The sequence below is a fragment of the Rhinopithecus bieti genome, unplaced genomic scaffold, assembly GCF_001698545.2.
Source record: "Rhinopithecus bieti isolate Rb0 unplaced genomic scaffold, ASM169854v2 scaffold_21703, whole genome shotgun sequence".
Lineage (NCBI taxonomy): Eukaryota > Metazoa > Chordata > Mammalia > Primates > Cercopithecidae > Rhinopithecus > Rhinopithecus bieti.
In genome coordinates, this window is record NW_016812332.1 from 8397276 (window position 1) to 8423303 (window position 26028).

General features: G+C 37.4%; 1 long non-coding RNA gene across 3 annotated transcripts in view; it reads left to right on the top strand.

Annotated features, from left to right (window-relative positions):
* Window positions 1–20999, top strand: part of LOC108544654 (uncharacterized) — a 36577-nt gene extending 15578 nt beyond the window's left edge. For 2 of the 3 annotated variants that reach the window (XR_001889915.1, XR_001889917.1), the window contains exons 4-7: window positions 13835–14092; window positions 16822–16907; window positions 19441–19534; window positions 20855–20999. This is a non-coding gene — a long non-coding RNA (uncharacterized LOC108544654). The remainder of the gene's footprint in view (window positions 1–13834; window positions 14093–16821; window positions 16908–19440; window positions 19535–20854) is intronic. The other variant, XR_001889916.1, reaches the window with a different exon arrangement.
* The last annotated feature ends 5029 nt before the right edge of the window (window positions 21000–26028 follow it).

The window sequence follows — 26028 nt, forward strand, 5'->3', positions numbered from 1 at the left end:
GGCAGAACATTTCAAATCTTATCTTAGGGTCTATAAAGGGGAAGAAGTTGAAAGCTAAGGGTTGTTATTGTAACTATTTCAGTGCTTGCCACGTTAGGGCTGTAATAAATTCAAGTCCTTGGTCTCTGTGTTTCCAAAATTTCTCTCCTTACCCTCTCTTTCTCATAAGTCCATTTGGAGAAGCAGCTGTCTCCTGGAACCGCTCATCTTTTGAAATTAGCTTTAGGAAGTCATTGCAAACATCTAACATTAAGTAAATGAACCCCAATTTAAAAAGGATTTACACAAATTAGGCAGAAAAGCTCAGGGGAAACCAAAGCAATCCTCATAGGTCAAAAAGCCTGAGGAAATTCTTACAAACATTTCCTTGTTTTCTTAGTGGGCATATTGCTAAATACAAACTGAGGCGAAGTTTGAGAGCTTGTTAGGGCAGATGGAAATTTTGAGACATTAAAAAAATTCTTCAAAAGTAAAGAAATATTTATTACAGCAAAAGTCAATAAAACATGTGGCCAAGTAAATGCCTTTTTTTTTTTTTTTTTAATAGCCCAGTAGCATAATAGCACTTGCCAATTATGGAAGAGAAATTTTGATGCCTACTCAGGCTTGGGCTTTATTTAGATGGACTCCAATCCAATCCACTGTCGGATGAATTATATGCACCATAGACTTCAAAGGCTTTATGCTCAATGCGAATGTCCAGGATAAAGTGCTGTGAGAAATAAATGATTGTATTGCAGTGCAGGATGCCAAGCTGCAGTGATCACTTTTCAGTCACTGGAAAAATGTGGTGTGCAAATGGATGTCACACTGTGATAAGAGGGAGTCCAGAAATATAGTGGCAACACAGTGAGCAAACTTAATGGAGGCAGATCCTTCACTTCCCTTGGCCAGCTATGCTCTGTAGGTGGTGATTTTACTGATGGACACAGTTGTGTCTGTTATGTGTAAGCATAGAAGCCTGCAATGCTCCTTTCTTACATTAGATATGACAGAGTTAAAATCACAGCAAAAATTTCAAAAGCTTGGCTGGAAGTAAAATTTGCTCTAGATATTTGCTTTAGCAGTTTTCCATGACTCCTGAATAGGACAGGTTATCCAAGGGATCTAGCATTAACTGTTACTGTTTTGTGGGGCAGCAAATTCTCCTCTAATGTCTTCTCTTGAGAGAAGAAATTCGACAGGGACTGCCAGATAAAGGATAAAAGCTGAACCGCCACAGCTTTCTTTACACTGCCCAGTTCTCAAACTGTAACCTGCATTAGAATTATCTGGAAGGCTCCTTGAAGTAGATTGTCAGGACCCATACCCTGCCCTGTTTCTGATTCTGTTGCAGAAACATCAGGGGATAAGTCTAGGTCCTCTAGGTCCAGCTGCTCACTGCACAGAAAGCCAATGACTGAGATGACCAATATTGCCAAGAAAGAAGGCTTTAATTGGGTGCTGCATGGGAGCTCAGTCTCAAATCCATCTCCCTAACCAACTAAAACTCGGGTTTATATAGGAGGGAAAGAATGTAGCAATGGGTAAGAAAACAGGAACTAGAGAGGAACAACGAAACAATCACGATGAATGAGGGGTCTAGCATCTTATTGTCTGGATGCCATGATTGGTGAAATTCAGTTCCTTGATCTTTTTTTTTTGTGAAACTTGAGAGACCTTTCTTGAGAAAGAAACTTAGATAAACAAATGTAAGTTCCAAGCTTTAAGACCACAAGGATCAATTTCAATGCTTATCCGAAAAACAAAAACAAAAAACTGTCTATGGGACTATTGAGTTGGTTTGAATTCCATAGGTCTAGAGTGGGCTCTAGTTGTCAGGTGATGTTCATGTTGCTGGCCAGAGGGGGGCGGGGCACACTTGAAGCACACCCATCTATGATCTGTGCTCATCCAATCTGGATGCTTTTATGTGTGTTGCAAACACTATTCCACTTTAAGCAAGCCAAGTCATCTCTTTCCATTTGCCCCACGTTACATGTTTTGTTGATGCCAACACACATGATGAAAAATGCTAAATTGTAGATACTGCTATTGAATGACTTGGGTTTCCAAATCTCCCCACTTCAAGAGAAAATTGGAAGGAAATGAAATTGTAATGGTTGATGAAGGGATTTTATGAAAGAGGCCCTTCCTTTTGGGCAGGACTACTGCCATTGTAGTATTAAATATTGGACTCAGCAAAAGAAGGATCATGTTCCTTCTTTCCCCAACTGTTCTCCACTAACCTGGCCTTTAACATATACAAGTAGTCCCTGATGTTAAATCAATATGTCCTTGGTGACACTGACTTAAAATAATTATCTGGGAGAAAGACCTTCACCAGTAAAGGTGTGTGTCCTTTTGTGGGACTTGAAGGTAGCAACTTAGCAACTTCCCAATGATGGACTGCAGTTTCAGGATAGAAATTAACTCTAACTGAGGTAGGAGACCAGGACTTATTTTCTGGTCACGACTCTGCTGACCAAAACAGGATCTGGTCCAGACAGGATAAAGTGAAGAAACCAACAGGAACCAGCAGATGGTGATGAAGTTGATCTCTACCTGCCGTCACTGCTCATTAGCATAAGACATTCCCAACAGTGCCATGACAGTTTATAAATGCCATAGCAACTACTCAGAAGTTACCACTCCTTTCCATGGCAATGACCCAGAAGTTACCACCCCTTTCCATAAAAACGACCTAGAAGTTACCATCCCTTTCCAAGAAAGTGCTAAATAACCAAACCCTCAATTTGCATTGACCTGTTCCTTAATTTGCATGTAATTGAAAGTAGGTTTACTAGAGTATAAGTGCGATTGCCAAGAACCCATATGTTGCTGACTCTGGGCGCACTGCCTGTGAGTTAGCCCTGCTCTGCAAGGAGCAGTACTGTTGAATAAAATCTTGCTGCCTAACACCAACAGCTTGCTCTTGAATTTTTTCCTGGGTAAATCCAAGAACCCTCCTGGGGTAGGCCCCAATTTTGAGGCTTTCCTGTCCTGCATCATAATAAGTCAGCTGTTTACTTTAGGAATAGGCAATGGAGTCTCATATTAAAGTATAGCAAAGTGGTTAATAGAAAATAATGGAGATATGAATAATAGATGCCAATCCTACTCTATAATTCAAGAAATTGAATTTTGATCAGCAAGTTTCCACTTTCTCTCGATCAGATTGGCAAAAATTAACCCATTTAATTCACTATTGACCAGCTTATGCTGCGTGAGGTTCGCTTCCACACTGCTACATGGGAGTGTGCGTTGGAACAATATTTTATTTTTTATTTATTCTTTTTGAGGTGAAGTCTCACTCTGTCACCCAGGCTGGAGTGCAGTGGTGTGATCTAGGTTCTATAACCTCTGACTCCCAGGTTCAAGCAATTCTACTGCCTCAGCCTCCTGAGTAGCTGGGATTGCAGGTGCATGCGCCACCACACCTGCTAATTTTTGTGTTTTCAGTAGAGATGGGGTTTTGCCATGTTGGCCAGGCTGGCCTCAAACCCCTGACCTCAGGTGATTTGCCTGCCTTGGTCTCTTAAAGTGCTGGAATTATAGGTGTGAGCCACCATGCCCAGCCTGGAACAATATTTTAGAAGTCATAGGAGTAACAATTATTAATAATTATCAAACTTAGAATGCACATGCTCTTTGATGGTCATTGAATGTAACTTCCATGAATTTATTTTGCAGAGATAATTGCAAAATTATCTACAAGGATGCCTATTGAAGTGCTATTTAGACTCATAATTAGGGATTGATTAACTTCATATTAAAGCTACATGACATGTACCAATTTAAAAAAATGGTATCTCTTTACTTGATGGTTGTCCTTTTTTATTTGGAAGAACAACATTGGACCTATGACTATATTTGAAGATTTCTGGCCTTAGTTGTCAGGACCACATTTACTACAGAAGGAGAAAATTCTGGAAACTCACTTTTAAAGCTTCCCTTTACTGTGACACGGGCATAGATCTTAGACTTTTCCATTCAGAATGAACTGCCACAAACTTTAAATTGGAAGCTTGTGATGTAAAGTATCAAGGGCTGCAAAAATCCATTCCCATCAGGGTGGTGACAGAGGTGGCAGCTTGCTCTTCCTTCAGGGGTAGCAGGGGCAATGTTTCTGGCAGCAGCATCTGGGGTCAGTGATTGTCATGTCAGTTGAGGAAGTAGCAGCAGTGGCCATACTCAGAGGTGGTGCCTTTAGCAGAGCAGCTCAAGAAGGAAGTTTGGGAGTAGTTCCTGTTGTGAGGTCTCCAGCTGTTGTTCGCAGGCCATCTCATTCAGAAAGCTCCCCAGATACTTTACATAAATGCCATTATGCCTCAGTCAGCTAGATTTCTGTTGCTTGTATGTATACATAGAGCAAAATCTCAAAGACACAGTTCATGAAAAGCAAGATGCAGAATAATGAGAATAATATAATCACACATGAGGCAAAAGAGGATATATCTTTATATACGATTACACATTTCAAAATAGAAGGATATACAAAAAATTGTTAGTAATGTTTTTTACTTTTCATATTGAATAAATCTTCTGTATTATGGTATTGTGTTTTTCACTGCTACATAGCAATGTGTTGTATAGTTTAATAAAACATTAAAATAAATAATATAAAGTGGTACCCAGTGTCCTGACTTGACCACAGAATTCTAAGGTATTTTATTCCTAAGTTTTTAATTCTCTGGAGCTCCTATTAAGCTCATATGAACTCAGTTTTCTTTGGAAGGCCTGGTGGACATTAACCAGAGCTGGACCATGGTGATGCTCACCTGTGCTGAACAGCCTTGCTATGGCATGTCTCCTGGTATTGGCAGAGAAAAACTCACTGCAGGGTAACTTCTACTCTTAAAGTACCACAGGTCCAGCATTGAACAGTAACACAGGGCCAGCTGTCTTCCCTACAAAGTGGAGTCTCCCCTCAACGAGCGAGACTCACCTTCACTGGTCCCAGTCTGGCTGTAAAATATGACCTGAATGGCATGGAAAGAGGAATGCTCTCCTGTGTGGCTTCCTAGGCCTGCCACACATCCATACTTGGAGCGTATGGACATACAATTATTTGGACAACTTTAGGACAGATGAGTGAATTCTGTACCTAGAGAATAAAACGCAAGTAACAAATCGAGATTAGCAGGTCATATGCTCTGCGAAGGCTGCAGCGAAAGATTCTTTCCCCTTGTCTGTGCTGTGAGACAATTCACAGAGGGCAAAGGGCATCAGCTTCACAGCAGACCACCTTGGGTCTGAGCCCTCGCTCTGCCTCATCTGTGTTAATGAATGTCAGGACTTCAACTGTAAAAAAGGAAAAATAATACCTAGTTCATAGGGTTGTCATGAAATTTAGAGATGATACATTTAAATTCCCTAACACAGATCTAGAACATGATGGAGCTCAATAAAAAATAGTCCTTACTCCCAATGCTATCCCTGAGATATCTCTCAAGTTCTCATGAGAGTTAATAGGGGAATGGACTCTGGAGGATAACATTTTCCTTGCAGAACACATATACTCTGTAATATAAGAATTTATGTTTACAGACATGACAGATAACTTTTGGAAGCTTAAAATACAGGGAAATTGTATGAGCTCAATTTCCCACACCATTGCTCTTAAAACTATCTCAGTGTTCTCCCAAATATAATGGATGGATTTCTGAAATTTCTGAAATTTTGAAGTACTTCTGCTTGACAATACTGCAAGTTATATTTTCCCCAAATCATGGTCAAATAATTTTTTGTCAATCCTAGTGTGAAATGGCACAGAAAATCATATGTTGTTTTTTCTCCAAACTGTCTACCTCTGAAATACATTCTATTTTTCAATAAAGCCTTTATTGAGCCTATTAATAAAGTGTTATTAATAATTTGGCTTCCATTCTTATAAGTATCATAATCTTGCAAGCTGGTTTAGGGTAGATGAAAGCTCATCTTACAGCTCCAAATGATGTGCTTAGCATGGGAAACAGCATTTTGCCTTATTAAACAACCACCTTCTAGAGTAGAAGTTGCAATAGTCATTGCGGTGCTATATAAACCTGTCATCTTTAGAATTTGTAGACTAGAATTGGGATGTATAGCCATATATTTAAATTTAAATTTAGGCAGGAATCAATTCAGATGTTAGTTTCGAATTCTGAATGGAGTCTCTGTGGATGTGGCTGTGTGTGCCGTGAGTGGTGGTAGAATCCTGTTAGAAGGGTGTTAAATAGTTTTCACAGCTTCATAAGGAGTGTCGCTGCTTTAGGGTTGTAGCAAGTAACCAAGCTGAATAATTGATGTCTTATTATGACTTACAGAAAATCTTTTCTAACTCTTAAATTGCCTTATTGAGAATATGTGTCATAAGTTCCAAAGCAACCAGAACCCAGAAAGTCTGTATTTGTTTCTTAAAACATTGAATCTTTTATTAAAAAATTATATATGTAATATCATTTCATTAAAATTAAAAATGTACACAAAGATATAGAGTTAAAATATATCTCCCTGTCTTCCACCTGCCTTCCAGTTTCTGTTGTGACTCATCCCTATACACATGAATCCAAATTATATTTGCATATAAAACAAACATACATTCATATTCTTATTTTTCTTTCATTTTAACACAACAGGTAGCACATTTTACATACTGTTGTAAGCCTTGATTTTTTTTCACTTAATATACCTTGGGAGTTTTAAAATAACATTATATAAATGATTTGCTTCTTGTGTTAGTTCAGCTTCTCTGAGAAGTGGAGGCCAAGATAGTAATGAACATGTAAAAATTATAGTATGAAATGTCTGTCAGGGAAAATACTAAGTGACCAGGAAAGGCTGGAAGACTTGTCAGACCACAGTGCAAATCTGACTCTGAGAGAAAGACAAGGGAGGAAGGCTGAGTGGTGCTTAGTTTTGTGCTGCTATCACGGAACACTCGAGACTGTGTGATGTATAATAAAGAGAAAGGCCTTGGCTCACAGTTCTGGAAGGTGGGAAGTCCAATATCAAGTCATTTACCAGTTTGGTGTCTGTTGAGGGCCTGGTGAACGCTACATTTTCTGCATGGAAGACACATTGTTTCTCACATGGCAGAGGAGGGGAAGAGCCAAGAGAGAGCGCACTCCTGAAAGCCCTTTGGTTAAGGCATTAAACCATGTATGAGGGTAGAACCCTAATGACCTAGACACTTCTTATCAGGCCCCACTTACCAACATTAGCACATTGGGGCTTAAACTATAAGATGAGTTTTAGAGGGAACAAACATTCAAACGATACCACGTGGATGTATCTTAGACTGTAATCCAGTTTCACAAGACTGTCATGGAGTCCTCAGCAGAGCCACCTGTCAGAGAAATCCCTCATCAGTCAGGAATGGGCGTGCCTCAGTGTCCCTGCCACACTGGTCGGCTGGGAGCACCCTAAGGAAGCATAGACTCCTAGGAAAGTCCCAAATGGATTTCAGAACACAGCAGCTGTGGGCCTCCGTCAGTTGTATCACCTGTACTTAAAGGTCTGCAAGGCATTTTTATATCAGAAAGCCTATGTTTTTTTCAGAGATTTTTCCATTGACACAGTGTTAGGCCATCCTTTCATTGCTATAAGGAATTATGTGAGACTAGGTAATTTATAAGAAAATAAGTTTAATTGGCTCACCGTTCTCCAGGCTATACAGGAAGCATAGAGGCATCTTCTTCTGGGGAGGCTCAGGAAGCTTCCAATCATGGCAGAAGGCAAACGAGGAGCACACACATCACATGGCAGCAGGAGCAAGAGAGGGAGAGGGTGCCACACAGTTTTAAACAAACAAATCTCACGAGAACTCACTCACTCTGGTGAGAGCAGCACCAAGAGGATGCTGCTAGACCACTTGTGAGAAACCACCCCCGTAATCTGGTTGCCTCCCACCAAGCTCCACCTCCAATACTGGAGATTACAATTCAACACGAGATTTGGGTGGTCACATATCCAAACTGTATCAGGCACCTTGTTGTCCAGAACCTGGGCATATGATCTTCCTTACCTGGAAAGGAGGCTGGGAAATTGTGGAACTGAGCACACTGTTTGAGGGTCAACATTTGGTGTCACGAAAAAAGCTGGGGTACCATTAGCGAGAAATACCAGGACAATTGGTGTCAGTGACTGCAACACACTTAATTAAAGTTTGTTAAATGAATTAACAGAGGTTTTAAGAGCTTGACTTTAGAGCACCACAACATCTTCCAGGCTCCTCCTCGGAATAAGATGCACACTCACTACTAACCACCTCAGTTTGCATATGCCCTCCAATGAAAGAGAGAGGGACCAGAACAAACAACATATACCTCCTCCACCCCTATCAAAATAACTGTTCTAAAACGTTAGCTTTCCCGAAGCATTTTCACACCTCATCATCACTCAATCTACATTGCTAGATTTCTACATTGGAGACTTTTCATCACTGTTTACAGGAATCTAGTCTTCCTTGTTTGCACTGATAAACCAATACATTTAGGCTATAAATACATACATATATATAAATATGTGTATATATATAAATATATATGGAAATATCCGTATATATAAATATGGAAATATCCATATTTATATATGGAAAGAAAGAGAGAGAGAGAGAAAGGGTCTTGCTTGCTGCCTAGGCTTCAGTGCACTGGCATGATTACAGCTCACTGCAGCCTCAAACTCCTTGGGTCAAGTAATCCTCCCACCTCAGTTTCCCAAGTAGCTTGGGCAACAGGCGTGCACCACCTTTCCCAGCTTTAAAAAAAATTGCTTTGTGTGTGGAGGTGGAGTCTCCCTGTTTTGCCCAGGCTGGTCTTAAACTCCTGAGCTCAAGTGATCCTCCTATCTCAGCCTCCCAAAGTGCTTGGATTACAGGCCCGAGCCACTGCACCCCACTGACAAACAATTTTTTAATCAATAGAATAGGATAGACTTGAGTCCAAACTCCCCAGCTTTACCTCCAGAGCCCTCAAACCTCATTCTCCTCACTTTCCTGCTTGAAGACTCTATCACACTTGCTTCTTCTTTTTCCTTGGGCTTTTGCACATGGTGTCCCCACTGCTAGAAATGGGCTTCACATGTAGGGGACATTTGTATTTTTAAGGCTTCAATGAGTCAAATGTCACCTTCATGAGAGGGCTTCTCTGGCCACCTCATTTAAATTGATACTCGTCATGCACAACCATGTTATACTGTTCCCTCAGTTATTTGATTCACGGTTTGTTTTTTACACTCTAAAAAATTATTTTGTGTCTTTCTTTCTCTAACTTAAAAAAAATCTTTCTACCTTTCCCCCTCCCTCTTTTGTTCAATTATGTGTCCCAGTAATTAGACTAGTGCACCAAAGAGACTTCATAAAATTGTTTTGGAGAAAAGAATGGATAGTTATCCTATTTTATGGAAAACTGACATTCAGAGAGACTATGATTGGCTCAAGTTTCTCCATCTAGCAAGTGGCAAAATCTTAGTTAATATTAGGCAGTAGGATATGGTATTAAGAGCAGGATGTGGTGTTAAGAGCATGTAACTTCAATATAGGACTCCCAAGGTTGGATTCCCAGATCTATGATTTACTCGTCGCATATCTTTGAATTAGTTAGCTTCTTTAACCTCAGTTTCCTTAACCTTAAAATAGGAATAATTATACTAACATTCACTCATTAGGATGTTATAGTTCTTAAATGTTAACATGTAGCCTAGTGCTCAACATGTAGTGACTTCTCAGTAACCATGAACAGGTGTTATTGAGCATTCTGTCTCTGCAGGCCAGATGTCTTCAAGATGCTACAGCTCCTTCAGTCTGGGAGCTGTGTGTTTTCATGCTGCTGGTGGTAATAAAGGTAGGAATGAGGTGTTACATTATGAAGGAGATAAAGGCAGAAAAGGACCAACAAGTATAAGTTCATTATTTGCTGGGCTTCACTGGGCGAAGAACTGAGTTGCATTCTGTTGTGAGCTCTGGATATTCAGACGCCTCTGCCTGGTATTTTTTAACCTCTACAACGCAGAATGTGCAAGGCTGACCCAGGTTTGGGGTGGTTTCCACCTTGAATGGGCCTGCAATAATCAGTCAGCTCTGTTTCTCTGTTTGAGCCTGGGCCACTTCCCAGGTGAGAGCATTCCTGTGCAGGCAAGTTGGGTATTTTTAAGGGCTTCTAGAAATGAGATACCATCTCTTCCTTGAATAACATCAGAAACTCCTGGCAAGATACAGTAAATTCCAGCAAGATGCCTCTGATTTCTCTATCCCCTGCCTGGATTTTATAGATCAGGCTAACATTCTGAAGGTCCCTGGGTGATTTTTTAATGATACGATTCAGTTTTAATAGGTAGTTTCTAATCTGGCTACGAGGTGCTAGTATTACTGAAACAGGGCAGTGGTTGCAACTCAACCCTTGTGTTTGGCATCAATTCTGAGATGCATCTGTGGGTCGGTGACATTGATTTCTATGAATTGTTTTATTCTTGTCGGAATCGATCCATCAGCCAGTGGCCACCTCATCTTTGGATGTGACTTCATCTTGTCTCCCTCATCTCACTTCTCTCTAGCCCCTCCAGCCTGTCAGGAAAAAACAGGTTACCTTGGAGACAGGACATTTAGAAAATGTATGTAACCACTACTCCTGATTCAGTTATTAGATATGTGATTCTCTATGCTTAGTTTAAAAATCCTTAGAAAGGGTCATAATGGATTTAAAACAGAGAAATTTTGTTTTAGACATGGAGACATTATGTCTAAAAATGTTTATTAAATATTTTCCCATTTAACAAACAGGATAAACAATTGTTTGGTTGCTCCGAGAAGCCATTTTAGTTCAGAGAAGAGGTAAAGAGATCAAAGAACCCCTCAAGGTTCCTTTCTGCCCATAGAGGTAGAGAAAGTGAGTTCATACTGGGACAGAAGCCTATACAAGTTTTGGCTCTTTTATTCCACTACTTTGATAAATACCATATGCCACAGTTTTTCTCTTTTTGTAGAAAGAAAAGCGAAATGGTTTTATTTTGGTAACTTTAAATTTTTAAAAGCATTTCTTTTACCATTTTAGCATTTTTGTGTAGAAATACACATATAGGGTTTTCGTGTGTATGTATTAAACATGCATATACATTTATCCTATTGGTAGACATGACACTGTTATTCTCATAAGTTTTTCCCTTCGTTCTCTTCTTTAAAGGGTGGCTTTTTCTTCTACCACTTGTGCATTAGCAACTGACCAGTGGCCATTTTCCAGAATAAGAGACTTTTCAGAGTCAAATGCTTATAGAACCATAAATATCAGACCATGGCAGCAGTCCAATAATTTTCTGGCATGATGAAAGGAGGGTTAAGCTTCCAACTACATACAGCGTTGTTTATACAGCCCAGGGAATGCCTAAGTTAACTCTGCTTCTGAAAGCGGATTGACCCTGCAGGCCGTAAACTATTAACCACAGTGTTCCTTGAACCACAAGGAATAAGCACAGATCTCATTAGGGAGCTTTGCGCGTTAATTCTTGTCATTGAGTCTGCAATTGACCCTACTGCGTATTCCATTCAATACTTCAATGTAAGGTCATTAACAACTAAGGGTGAAGGGCCTGAACCATGATCCCCTAAATAAGCAACTTGAGCTTAAATGCAGAACCATGGGAACTTCCTCACCTACCTTTTTAATGGATAGTTTGGTGGAAACTGAAGCCCTGCAATTTTCTCCATAGTATGCATCTTTCTCTATGCCAAAGGCATTTTAATCTCCTTTCAAAATTACTTCTACTGAGATGAAGAAAAAAAAAACTTCATGAGAAGGAAGAATTCAATTCCACCCAGTGAGTTAAGGTAGTACATTTTCTGCACAGGCTTTATTGTTTCTCACTGCTTTAAGAAAGAGAGAGAGGGCTTTACTATCCATGGCAGGCTCAGTAAATACCCAGCAGGCACAACACAGAGCATTTTACATATTTCCTTCTGCTTATTCTTCACAGAGCACTTTCAGTTAAATTTTAATCTATCCATTTTATTGATGGGTAAATAGAGTCCTAAAATAGTTAACTTGTCCAAGTTGAAAGAAGCTAAAATTAAATACATTTACCTGAACACACTGCCAAGCTGCTTCTACTAAACCCCATTGCCTGCCACAATTAGCATGCAGGTGGTTTGTCTCCAAGACCATGTTTATTTTCTTTTCTTTGTCCTCTCCCACCTCCAACTCTTTTCTCCTCTCTCTTTGACCTTTTTTTCTTCTTTCTTTGTCTCTATTTTGTTTACCACATATTTCAACTCTACTAAAATAATAGGAAATAATATGTAAGATATCCATGTACTGCCCAAAACCAGAGTTTATAAATGTTAATATTTTGTCATGTTTCCTTTATATTTTAAAAATACAATCAAAACATTATATATTTGACTAAAGGTGCCTCATCTCATTCCTCTCTCATCTTCCAACAAGTGAATTTTATCCTGAATTTAGTATATACTGTTTTTGTTGTTGTTGTTTTTTTTGTTTTTTTTTTTAAAGACAGAATTTCCCTCTTGTTGCCCAGGCTGGAGTGCAATGGTGCAATCTCAGCTCACTGCAACCTCTGACTCCTTGGTTCAAGTGATTTTCCCGCCTCAGCCTCCTGAGTAGCTGGAATTACAGGCATGCGCCGCCATGCCCTGCTAATTTTTTTTATTTTTAGTAGATACCGGGTTTCACCATGTTGGCCAGGATGGTCTCAATCTCCTGACTTCGTGATCCGCCCGCCTTGGCCTCCCAAAGTGCTGGGATTACAGGTGTGAGCCACTGCGCCCGGCCACTGTATTCTTATAGTCCCTATTTAAATCATCACAACATATGTATTTATTCAAAACAACATATTTTTGCAATATTTATTATTATTCTGTGAGATTTAAAATTTTACGTGGTGATGTTATACAGCGGGTATTTTTCACATCTTAAAAAATTTATGCTATTATTTAGAGATTTTTTAATGTAAATGTAGTTCTAGTTTATTTATAGATGTACAATGATTACATATAGAATACATAAATATGTAATTATATAATTATAAAGCAATTTATTTATACATTCTCCTATTGATAGACACTTAGATTATGCACAGAATTTTCCTATTAAAAATGGTACACGATCAACACATTTTACATGATTCCTTGTGCCCATGTCCAAGTTCCTCTAGGGTTGATAATTGAAAATGGACTTACTGGATTATAGGGAATGGATATCTTTAACTTTACCAGGTATTGCCAAATGGCCTTACAAAGGGGTAGCAGTTTACACACCTCTACTAGCAATGCATGAAAATTCTCATGTACCCATATTCTTGCAAAAACCACTAGTATTTTCAGACTTCTTCTTTACTCCTAATCCTCAGGGCATAAAATAGAATCTCATGTATTTAAATCTGTGTTTCTTTGAGTATAAACAGAGTTAAAATATTTTCATAAATATGATGGCTTTCCTCATATACCTGTTCATATACTTTGTGGGTTCCTTTTCTTTTGTACTATTTTTATTTTTCTTGTGATTTGTAGGAGTTAAATATTTTGGATATCAATTTTTCATAAAGAATACATAATGGAAATACGTCCTGTTCTGTTCCTTGTACTTTCAAATTGTTTATGGTGTCCTTTGTTACACAGAAAATTTACATTTCAAAATCGTCAGTCTTACCAAAACGTTTGTGTGTGTGTTGGTTTTGCTTAATAAGTAATTCTCAGTTTTTATTTCCTTATATAGGCCATCAATCCATCTAGAATTAATTTGCTTGTATGACATGAGATGAGGTTGTAACTTTATCCTTTTTGCACATGATTAGCCCTTAGTTCCAGCATGATTCATTGAAAAACTAGTCCTTTATCCAGTAATTTGTACTACCTCTTTTCTCCTAGGTAAAGAAGACTGCTGCTCTGTACAATTCCAAGCGGCACCATTCACATCATATTCAAGATGAATGGCAAAATTCTGGAGCACATAGAATATAATGTAAATGGCATCCCTTGGAGCTATGCAATGTGGCAGCCCTGTATAAATTTCTAATGTACACATTTGTATATTTGTTTTCCAAGGCTGTCAAAAAATTACCACAAACTATGTGAATTACAACAACAGAAATTGTCTTACAGTTTTGGAGTCTTACAGTTCTGGAGGTGAGAAGTTCTAAATTCAGGTGTTGGCAGAGCCTTGCTTTATCCTAACCTCTGGTCATCCTGGCCATCTTGACATTCTTGGCTTGCAGATGCATCACTGTAGTGTCTGCCTTCATCATCATGTGCCGTTTTCCTGTGTGTCTCCATGTCTTCATATGGCCTTCTGATAAGAATACCAGTCTTTGAATTAGGGCCCACCCTAATATAGTATGACTTAACTATTAATATTTACAACTGCTCCCTATTTCTGAACAAGGTTACATTCTGTGGTTCTGAGTGGGCATGAATTTGACTGGGAGTATGAGGCACTGTTCATCCCAGTAGAGTTTGTTTGTGGGCAATTTTTCTTTGTATCATTGGCTTATTTGTTCACATCTGTGCCAATACAAACTTATCTTCATTACTAAGGCTTTATGATAAGTCTTTACATATGGCAGAAGAGTTCTCAACTGTCTCATATCTTATTTTTCTTTAAAGTTTTCTTGGCTTTACTGTGCCCTTCAGGAAATGTAGAATTCCTTTTGGAATTTTGGTTGGATTTTTTTTTTTAATGTTGAGGTTAATTTGGAAAACGTTGACCTCTTCATGACATTGTATGTGAAGAACTTTACTTATTTATCTTTTCAACCTTAAATATGTTTCTAATTTTCTCCATACATGTTTTCACCTTATTTGTTAATATTTTTCTCTATATAGCTGATTATTTTTGTTTCTCTCATGAACGAATACTTGTTATTGTTTTTTTCTATCTGATTGTTGCTGACATTCAGAAACACAGTTGCTCTTTGTATAATTATCTTGTGTCTAGTATCATTGTTGAATTTTCTGATGATTTCTAATCATTTATTTCTAGAGTATCTCTGATTTTCTATATTGAAAGTAATTTTGTCTGTAAAGAATAATTTCACTTTTCTTTTTGAATCCTGATATATCATTCTATTTTTTTTCTAATCTTTTTACATTGGTTGGGACCTCCAGGGAAGGTTTGCACAGAGGCAATGACAGTGCACATTGTTTTATTTCCTAACACACATTTTTACAATAATATTTTACTGCCCAGAGATTTTGTGTTGTCATAGTAATGATTCATAATCAAATCTATATGTTGTTTATCTCTGTTTCTGCCTTCTCCAGTCCTTGGCTATCCCCAACTTATAGAATTCAGTTATATCTATTTCTTTACAACCAAGTCCAGAAGTATATTATAATGCCATTCCCAGAACTTGGTGAGCTGGAAATTAAATTGTCCCAAGCCTGTGGTAAAAGCCCCTGATCCTCGGTCTTTTCCTTTAAAACCCTCTGTTATTTGAGAAACAAACTGCTGAAAGCTAATCCTTGCCTGAGTCCTCTCATTCTGGCCCAGTGTCCTATTAATCTTTGCCAGTTCTTCCACTTTAGGGGATGGACTAAGGATATAGACCCACTTCAAACCAGAATTATCTCCTGCTATGTGGATGCTACTACCTACACTGCCCATATTGCTACACATTTCCCCAGTGACTAGACTAGCAATTATTAACTATTTTTTTTTATCTCTAACATACCAGAGGGCTAAAAACAGCGAATCAGTATGACAATAAATAGCTGCTGATGAATAGCTACTGGCAGGGAGGTGGGAGTACCAAAATCTCTGGAGGACTAAGAATAGCTAGAAAAATGCCCCCTATATCCCCAGGCAATTCCAACATGCCACCTTCTTCTTCCCTCATTTAAGAATCACTGACCTTGAGAAACATATTTTCTAGTTTTACCCACTGAGTCATAGTCCTTCAGTAACAAAACCCACTTGAATAGGGCCATAGTTCTCTGTGCCTCGTTAGATGCCATTATTATGACTGTAGATCACTTCCCTCTCCCACTTACCAAGTTTATTCCTGTTATAGCCCATCTCCTCTAGGTGCTTTCAAGGCCTCACAAGTCTGTAAGGGGGCCTTTGTAGTTGTTGGCAACAGTTAGAAAATCGTTTAAAAGTCGTCATTTATAAAGAAACACACTGAAATGATAATCTATAATTACAAATGCTGCACTAAAAGTATCATTAAGTAATAAACAATTATTTTGAATTGATAAGATTCTTGCTATCCTTGATCTCCCTCTTATTACTGTATTATCATCTATAAGGAATAGCAGCCACTCTGAAAATCAGTTTAGTGTCTTGCTTCTTTTCAATGTATACTTCTTAATTATACATTTTCCTATGTTTCTACAGTTTCAAAGCAATTCTAACAAATCTAAAAATTAAATACCTAGATATAATATTTTGATACATTTGGTGAACATTTACACCAAAGCAACACAGAAAACACTCCATTATTGGGTATGTAATTGCAATTAAATAAAGCTTTTTTTCTTTTTGAAATAAAAATAATTAACTCAGTAGCTTTTATATTACAGCCTGAAAGTGCTGTTTATTGTTTGGTCGATTTCAATTTTCTAAAAAAGATTAATATCATTAGAATCTTAGCTAAGGAAACACACAAAGGTGAAAGAACAAAAAGAGTTGGACAAATGTGACATTTTCTGAATAATATTAAGATATATGTCTGTTGGCTCATCTGTAAAGGAAATTGTTAGAGTGACAACTGCAGAGGCAGAATCTTTTCCCACTTGAATACCCTCCTGGTTTTCAAGGGGATAAGCCTGAGTTTCAGAGCCAATTCTGCAACTTACCAGCAGAGTATCCCAGAGAAATGTTTTAACAGTATCTCACAGTATCTCTTTCCTTATAGACACATTGAGGACTACTGAAATTCTGTCTTAGTGGACCATCATAAAGATTAGAGATCACTTATGAAAACGCCTTGACACACAACAGGTATTCAATCAATGATATTGTCTTTCAGCCCTTGTTAAAGGAATATAATTCAGTTGACATTTTCTTGTATTTAAAGATTCGAATCTGAATCAAATCCATCATACATGTATTGAAAGCCTGCTGTGTTGAAGAAAGTAGGCACTAAACCAGAGAGAAAAGATACGTAAAATACTGTCCATTTCCTGATTGTTTATCCTAGTCACAGGGGACAAAGTCAAGACACGTACCAAGATAACTGACAATCCAAAAGCGTAAGTGAGTGTTTAATAGATGAGTTGCACATTGTCATCCACAGTAAATATATACAGAACAAATAAATGAATGAGTTAAGAGGAAAGAGAAGGGCTTTGTCCTCAGTTGGCCCTAGGAGTTTTTTTTAATGAGTTAGAATTTTAAATTGAAATCTTAAGTAAGAATTGGCTTGGATAGACAGATGTAAAGAAGAACATTGTTTCCAGCAAAAGTGCAAAATATAAGTTCAGCTCAAGAAATTGCAAGCAAATCAGTTTGGCTGAATACAACAAAACAACTGTTTTTATGGCTTATTCATAAAAACAGTGAAACACCTTTAACTACAGTCATGTGCCCCAATAACAATGTTTTGGTTCACAACAGACTACATGTATGACAGGGGTCCCATAAGACTATAGTTCTATATTTTTACTGTACCTTTTCTAAGTTTAGATATGTTTAGAGACATAAATACTTACCACTGTGTTATAATTGCCTCCGATATTCTGTACAGTAAACTGCTGTGCAGGTTTGTAGCTTAGATATAGCAATAGGCTATACCATATAGCCTATGTGTGTAGTAAGCTATATCATCTAGGTTTGTGTAAGTACACAATGATGAAATAGCCTAACAACACGTTTCTCAGAATGTATCCCTATAGTTAAGCAACACGTGACTGTAAATGGAAGATGCATTCTCTGGAAAGCATTTTAACTACATCTGGAAAGTCATACTTTGGAAGAAATAGATAAACCATTACTTTGACCTAACAGGTTATCTTTCTTTTAGAATTTTCTTTCACTTAAGTAAAAATGAATAGAAGACTGGTCAAAAACCCAGTTTGAAATCAATAATTATACCAGTCTATGATTACATAATAATATTACAACTTCCTTTTAGCATAAATTTACAATCACTCAAAACCCAAGTACATTTATTGCCTAATTTCATAACCTCCTATCAACAAATTTCCCCCATATATTTAGAGGAGTGCCCATATTGGTCCTTCATGTTTGCTCACAGGCCAATAAACCTATGACTTTCACCTTGGAGGTATGCCATGTTCTTACGCTCCTACTAACTCTGCCCTTGGCCAAAGTCATCTTCTCTCAAAAGAGCAAAAGTTCTATTTTTGCCATTTCTGATATTGCTTTCATGAGATCACCAGTGTCTATGCCAAGAATGCTTTATTATTTTCTTTCTAAATTGCCACTCATCAAGGTGCTACACACAGCTGGATTTTTTGTATAGATGGGAGAACACTCCTCCACCTGAATCTGAGGCATATATTATTTCTTGGAAGCAAAACAATATTGCTTGTGCTCAGCATCTGACTTTCTCAAAGCTTGGAGTTTCTCAAAGTTTCTCATAGCAGCCCTTTCAATATTTCCCCGTTTCTTTAGCTTCTGCAAGCAACTCTCAAATGATTCTCTCAAACAAAATTGAATGCTTCCAACAAATAGACAGACGGACAAATGCAAGCAACACAAAATAAACCACGTTTGTTTCACAGAATCAAACAACAGCTCAGGCACAGTACTTTCTTTATCCATACACAAGCAAAGAATATGAGATGACTCTTGCCCTCAAGAATTTCTAACCTGTTCCTTTCAGTTACCCCTGTAAGGCTTAAAATAATATGGAGTTGGCTCTGGATTGGCCTTTGTTCACCTATATTACAAACAATTCAGTTTGCTTATTTTACATGCACAACTCAGAAACTTATGCAAGGGATTTGAATGCAACAGTTTTGTCAAATGTAAAGTCTATACTTCTAAAATAAAAGAGGTACATTTTAAAATAATTGTGGGTTTTCCTCCAGCTTCTATCTTTAAAGTTCTCCACAAAATTAGGATCAAAGTTACTACCAATATACACCAATATATTTAGTTAAATTAGAATTTTTCTCCTATGCAATATCTGTGCTACTTCTTTGGCTTTCAAATGTTAAATTTTGGCAAGAGTCTAGGAGATAATTGTAGAGGCGATACTAAATCAACGTGCTAAGGACCTGAAGGAGTTAATGGGGTTTCTAATATTGCTAAAATCATGGCTCTGTTGTGGTAGCATTTATTTTTAAGATACTACTAGTCCAAAACAGTTATGGAAAGGCTTCTGAAAAGTATCTGCAGCAATTTTTTAAAAAGACAAAATAAAACAAACAAAACAAAAAAACAAAAGAAATAATCCGGAATTCACCACTCTGTCCTCCACAGAATCTACATTAAGAAAAATGTCTGGGTATTGAAACATCCTTTGAAATATTAAAAGGGTGATATGTGTTATTTGGTTAAATTGCAGGTATCAGGAAGAAGAATCACTAATAAGGAAGATGCCCACTGCTCATTCTTCTTGTAACAACAAACTCAAATGAATCATTGCATGATAGCGGAAGGTAGAGCTTCAGTTTATCATAGAAATGCTCTTAATTAGACTTGCTATGCCAGTGTATGTCTCATCTGGATTGCCCATGTATTATTGATAAACTTTATTGGGTTATTTTACATATCATGTATTCATCTTGGTCTGATCAAGGCTCAGTTGTGTATTGCAATTTGAATTTGGCAACTATGGTGGCTGGTTGCTTCACTGGAGTTCATCAGCCCACAGTTGTAATTCAGGATGTCATTGAGGTATGAATATATTAGGTTATTCTGCAGCCCAGAGGTTGATCCTTTATTAGCTCTTCAGTATTTGATAATTATAATGAAGATCACAAAACTGCAAGATCTAATTAAGTTTGGAACTTTCCAAAATTGACTTTCTATACAAAATTTCATGCTGAATGAATGTGACAATCCAGAAAATTAAAGAAATAGCCTCTTGCATGACTATATTTCATTTCCCACTTCATACATAGAAGCAGAGAATCCTGGGGCTAAAAACAGGGTTGAACAACTTCTCAAATTAAGAACAATTTTGCACATGATCAAGATTTTAATGTCTGTTCCCATCCAAGAAAGTTTGTACATAATAATAATGCTTATCATCAGTATAGGCAGTTTAATTTTCCAAGTGTTTTTACCTGTGTTATCTTGCTTTATCCCGAGTTACGTGGATGAGATATTGTGATGCTAACTTATGGAGTTGAGTGTGGAGTTCACACACTCAACTAATAAGTTGTATGTTCAATTAGTAGTAAGTTGACTTTTTGAGCCACCATGTCTTCCTCTGAAAAATGGGGATAATAATATTTCATAAGATTCCTGTGAGGGTTAGAAATGTTCTACTTAATCTGACGTTTCTATTTTATGGTTGTAGTGATCCCCTCATCTACTGGACCTGATTGCCTTTGAGCTAGAATTTTGCCCTAGGTAGTGTTCTTGTTTCTAAGTAAATGTGCCAGATCTATTCTGGACTGTGGGAATGAGGTAATGTGCACATCTTAGCAACAATATTTGCTCTTAGGATTAGGAGTTGCAGAAACCAATTTAGCTGCAATTTCCTTCATGAATACAAATGCAATTGACAGAGCTAAGTCATAATCACCAGATTCCATATGAACTTTGTCCAGAAAATTGACAGATGGGTACAGTTTGCCCTTTATTTCATGGAAAGATAAACCATCGCAGATGGTGCACAATATCTCTGATGGGTACACTATAAATATGTGTATTGTATTCGCTGTTATTCAGTAGGCATCATCTGAACTGGTTTCCAGGTTGTATTCTGACTGCTCTCTTATTTTCCTCCCTTTCTGCTGATCATATTCCAGAGGAAGGCTGGTCTGACGTAAGAAGCCTGAATTTTTGCCAATGCAGTGCATTTTGAGAACTGAGGAAGACCCTTGTCTGTGCTTTACTTCCACCAGCAGTCTTTATTCACTAATGTGAGCTGACTCAGCAGAGACTGATTTTTTTGTAATGTCACAAATGAAAATGTTCCTGAATGGGATAACTTGTTATCATTCACGTTTACTTTTTTCTGGACAGTTTGCCAGATCCTCTGAATGTGGAAGAAAGCTAAGGAAAATTCTGGTATAATAAGATGCAGGGCAGGTAGATTTTCATTGGGCAGAGCAGTAGCACACAGGAGGGTCTTGAGTTCATTAAAGAACCTTAGGTGCTGGCTAGCACAGCTGCTGGTGGGTGGAGGATCCTGGTATTCAAAACATGCTGATGTCTATAGCTGTGATTTTCCAGGGCCACTCTTGCCATTGAGCCTTTATTTTATTCTTTTTGAGACAGGGTTTCGCTGTTGCCCAGGCTGACATGCAGTGGTGTAATCTTCGCTCACTGCAACCTCCACTTCCCAGGCTCAAACAATCCTCCCACATCCACCTCCCAAGCAGCTGGGACTACAGGTGCATGCCACCGCTCTTGGCTAATTTTAGTATTGTTTTGTAGAGACGGGGTTTCACCATGTTACCCAGACTGGTCTTGAACTGCTGGATTCAAGCAATCCACCCACCTCGGTCTCCCAAAGTGCTAGGAATACAGGAATGAGCCACTGAGACAGGCCTGAGTCTTTACTTGACACCCTCCCTACCTTGAAGGAACCTAGAATCCTTTCCACTCACCTTCTCACTCCATGTGCTGACTCCACTCTGGCTTAGGTCACTGTCAATTCTTATTTTGGACTCTTGGCAAGAACATACATAGCCCAAAATGTGGGGAGTTATGGCCTGTTCTCCTGAGTTCCCTACTTCCAAGTATCCTAAAGCATTTATTTTATTATTTTATTCTGGGAGGATTGGGGAGAAGAGAAATTAAATGCTTCCCCTTAGTCTTCGTATTTTCCTCTCTGCTCCATTTTCCTCTGGGACTTCCCAACTTTCACATTGCAACAATTATCAGTAGAGACCTCATTTAGATCTGAGCTACAGAATCACAAGCCACATACATTAAAGTATCCACTAGGACCAGAGATTAGTGCATACATTTCTAATTTTTGTAGCTTTCATTTCATAAGAGCCTTTATTAAAAATCAAATATATGTTAAGGATAGTTAGAACTGTTATCACCTAAACTTCTAATAGGTAATTAGCAGAAAATGGGAATAACATAAAATAGAATGTGGTTAGAAATAAATCAACTTTTAAAAAAGGAGAAAATAAACTTACAATAATGACAAAAGTGCTCACTTCCCAATTTTGACTCTCTGACAAAACTTTGTCTATCTTCCACCAAAACATACAGTCTATGAAGGCAAAGCTTGGCTTTTTCACTGATGTCTCTTTAGTGTCTGAGTAGTTTATATACACAATAAGTACTTAGTCAACATTTGTTGAATGAATGGTTAAGTGAACATCAGATTAAAGGAAGAAATGTACAGTTGCAAAAGTTTCCATTGACATAGTTCTGAATACTCAAAGAGGATTTCTTTTTGAGACCAAGACAGTTAGAATACTAGGCTTTAATTTTATTGTCTTTAGTTACTACTAACTAAACCATCAGATTTTAAGCTCAGTAACAGCAGAGATATTGTTTTCCTTTTTATTAAACCACTATTGAATAAATAAGAAAGGAACTGGCAGGCACAAACAGGAGAAACAATAGTGAATTACTAGGTAAGTGGGAAGTACTACATTAATGTTATAAAATTCTGACCAAACATTTTGTTTAGAGAATACACACATACAAAAAGAATAGAAGGACATGGGAAGAAAAGTACAGTAAATTCTTTTAAACCTGTATTTTAAAGCATTACTTCTCTCATGCTTTGGGTCCACTTCTGTACAACAGGCATCCAAGAAATGCTTATTGACTGCTTGATTTCCATTCCCATCTCAAATCAACAATTTTAATATATATGATGCCTTAATTTAAAGTATATTAAAATATAGTCACCGTGTCCTGCAATAGATCACTAAAACCTATATCCTCTGTCTAACTCAAACTGTACACTTTGACAACAACATCTCTCCTGTCTCCCACTTTCTCCTACCCCAGCACCCTCTAGCAACCACCATTCTACTCTGTACATCTATGAATTTGACTTTTGTAGATTCCACATAGAAGTGAGATAACATAGTGTTTGTCTTTCTGTGCCTAACTTATTTTACTTAGCATATTGTTCTTTAGGTTTATCCATGTTGTTGCAAATGACAGAATTTCCTTCTTTTTAAAAGTCTGAATAGTATTCCATGGTGGGCATTTATACCACATTTTCTCAATCCATTTATCTATTGTTGATGGACATTTAGGTTGCTTCCATAGCTAGGCTATAGTGACTATAGATGACCCATTTTTTTAAAGTAGGCAAGCAATCTAAATAGATACTTCTCCAAAGAAGATACAAAATGATCATCCAGCACATGAAAAGATGTTCAATATCATTAGCCTTCTTAAAAATGTAAATAAAAAACACAGTGAGATATCACGTCACACATACTGGGATGGCTAGAATAAAAAAGACAGAAAGCAAGCATTGGTGAAGATGTAGAAAATCTGGAATTCTCACTCCACTGGTGGGAATATAAAATAGTACAGGTACTTTAGAAGACAGTTTAGCAATTTCTCCAACAGTTAAACATAAAGTTTACCGTATGATCCAGCGATTTTATTCCTAAGTATACACCCACAAGAAATGAAAACATATGTCTACTCTCCAAACAGAAGGTTTTACATGAATCTCCATTGCAACATTATTCGTAATGGCCAAAAGGTGAAAACAACCCAAATGCCCATTACCTGATGAATGGATAAATATAATGTGGTATATTTAAACAATGAATTATTTTTCAACAGTAAAAAGAAATACACCGATAAATGCTACGCATGAATGAATCTTGCAAACACACTAAGTAAAAGCATGAATGAATCTTGCAAACACACTAAGTAAAAGAAGCCAATCATAAGCACAACATATTGTGTGATTTCATTTACATCAAATGCTAAGAATAGACAAATCTATAGGGACTAAGTAGATTAGTGGTTTCCTAGAGCTGGGGAAATGGGGTGATTGGGAGCTGAAAAAGAGCAGACAATTGATATGTGCAACAGTGTAGATGAATTTAACAGACATAATGTTGAATGAAAGAAGCCAGACACAAAATAGTACATACTGTATGATTCCATTTGTACTAAGCTCAAGAACAGGTGAAACAATTCAGTGGCAATAAAGTTGAGCAGATGTGACCTTTGGGGATACTGGCTGGGAGTAGGTATAAGATAGCCTTTTGAGCTATTAGAAATGTTCTATTATATTCATCTCAAATGTGGGTGTCTGAGTGAGTGTGGTATGTGTGAGTGTATATATGTAAAAAATTCATTCAGTGGTACACTGAATACTTGTTCAATATACTATGTGAATCAAACCACAATAAAAAAGTTTTAAATAAAAATGTATATTTAAAAATTGTTAAGAGTAGACTTTAAATGTTCTCACTACAAAAATAATAAGTATGTGAGGTGTGGATATGTTGTCAGCTTGATGTAATCATTCCACAATGTATACATATACCAAAACATTACATTGTACCACAAATTTATAGAATTCTTATCAATTAAAAATAAAAGAAAAAATATGAATTAAAATAAACATTTATGTATTTTTCCCTATGCCCACGTAATTGAGACTCACTTCCACTCATTAGAAGTTAGAACTGATAGGCAAATTGTTAAGTCTTCAAAAGTCTTTCCCCTGTTCACTTCTCATACTCTCTCACTGCCCTAGTCATTCATTCCTCCATTCAATTATTTATCAATGGAATAACTGTCTAGTGCCCATCATATGCCAGATACTGTGCTAAACACTGATGATGCAAATATGAACACCTTCAGAGTATCACATGTGAGAACATAAAAGCATATAATAGGAATCATGTTGCTAAGAAACAGTGGAGTGCATGGAATTTCGGGGTCATAGAAATCAGAGTTTAAATACTTTTCTATCATTTATTATCTGGGTAACCTTGAGTTTGTTAATTCTTTGCTTTATTTTTGATAAGAGAACAGATTTTATAAACTAGCACAATGTTTGCTTGCCCTTAGACGGTGCCCCACAAATGATGGTGAATGTGGATGTTGTGATGACGCTCCAATAGAGGCACGCATGGGTGCAGGGGAAGCTTAGGGGAGAGAGGTCTCATTCTGCTTTAGGGAGGCGTTACAAAGAGATATTTGAACTGGTGTTTTACAGGATATATTCTTAGGCATTTAAAGAGAGAGAACATTCATGTCTAATGCCTTAGTAGTGTGAGGGAATGTGGAGTGATTTAGAAGAGGCCAGGAATTGAAGAGGGCAAGGCCAAGCATGCTTGGTGGGGAGGGGAAGATAGAAGAGCAGGAAGAATGAGAGCAGTCGGATTATGAAGGGCTCTTTAAGCCCAAGATGTATGTGTTGCCTAGAAGATGGCAAAGTAGCATTGAGAGATTTTGGAACAAGTTAACATGGTTAAATTTTGATTTGAGAAAGCACCCTCCTTGCACTGTAGGAGATTGGTTGAAACAGTGTAAGGCAGGAGAAACAATTAAGTATAATCACCTTGAAAAACTTTTGATCATACCACATCAGAATAAAACTCTTGATGCAACATAGCCCAAAACATGTTTGCTTGTTATGAATTATGAACATGTATTGCACTAATATACTATATATACCATAAAACTCACAAAATAAAATTAGAAAAGAATGCCATGAATTTGAAAAAAAATATTTTCTATTATGCTACTTTTTACTATAATTAGCTAGAATTTCAAGGCATAATACACACTTCGGGAAGATATGGGTATAAATCTTTATTTCAAAGGGTCTTTATGATTTCAAAACTTTCTGAAGCTTTGTCAGATATGATTAGATTTTCATTGTTTATACTTCATAATGCAGTTAACAACAAACTTGCTCTATACATAGGGGGATGATTTGTGCTTCCATTTGCTTAGGTTTGCTTGTGCTTGCATTTTCAGGTTTACCCTTAGTTTATGAGTTTATGTTTTTTGCCGCCCC